Below are 1,026 nucleotides of genomic sequence, written 5' to 3'. Positions count from 1 at the left end.
GAAAACTAATGCAGGAACAGAAAGCTAAATACCCCATGTTCTCACTTATGAGTGGGAGCTAAATGATGAGAACACATGGACGCATAGAGGGAAACAACACACACTGGGGCCTATTGGAGAGTGGAGGGTGGGAGGAAGGAGAGGATTAGGAAAAATAACTATTGGGTACTAGGCTGAATACCTGGGTGATGAAATAATCTGTACAACAAACTCCCGTGACATAAACCTATGTAACAAACCTGCACATATATCCCTGAATTTAAAATAAAAGTTAAAAAAAGGAAAATATATGGAATATTTAGGACATGCAAAGTTTTAGGAATCTTTGGGAAATTTAGTTGAAGATGTTCATTAGAAAGTTAGAAATTGGCTGGGCATGGTGGCTCATGCCTGAAATCCCAGCACTTTGGGAGGCCAAGGCAGGAGAATCTCTTGAGCCCAGGAGTTCTAGACCAGCCCCAACAACATAATGAGACCCTGTTTCTACATACTAAAAAAATTAATTAGCTGGTGTGGTGTCTCACATTTATAGTTCCAGCTACTTGAGAGGCTGAGGCAGGAGGATAACTTGAGCCCAGGAGTTCAAGGCCTGCAGGACCTACAGACAAGCTACTACACTCCAGCCTGGGTGGCAGAGCAAGACCCTGTCTCAAAAAATAAAAAAATAAATTAAAAAAAGAAAGTTAGAAATTAATTAGTGTCACCTCAAAAGTAGCTGTCTTTTCCATTTCTTGATCCATTCTGCTCTTCATCTTCCAGAAACTGCTTTCTGCCACTCATTTACATTTGTCATTGTTTCTGTGCTTTTTCTCCTATTTTACTAGTTTTTTTAAAAAGTCAGAGATCTTAAGAAAGTTCACTGAATAGAAAGTTTGTCTAAAATGCCTAAACTTTCTCTTCCTCAAATGGATCATTTGTGACTATATAAAGCTCTAGTTTTTTTTTTCAGCGACTCTTCTGTCCTTCATGAGTTTCTGGCCAGAGGGCCATATCTAATTTGCTTCTCAATATAATTGCTCTGAATAA

This window comes from Pan paniscus, chromosome 3 (genome assembly GCF_029289425.2).
Source record: "Pan paniscus chromosome 3, NHGRI_mPanPan1-v2.0_pri, whole genome shotgun sequence".
In the NCBI taxonomy this organism is placed as follows: Eukaryota; Metazoa; Chordata; class Mammalia; order Primates; family Hominidae; genus Pan; species Pan paniscus.
Note: the sequence above shows the minus strand (reverse complement) of the source record.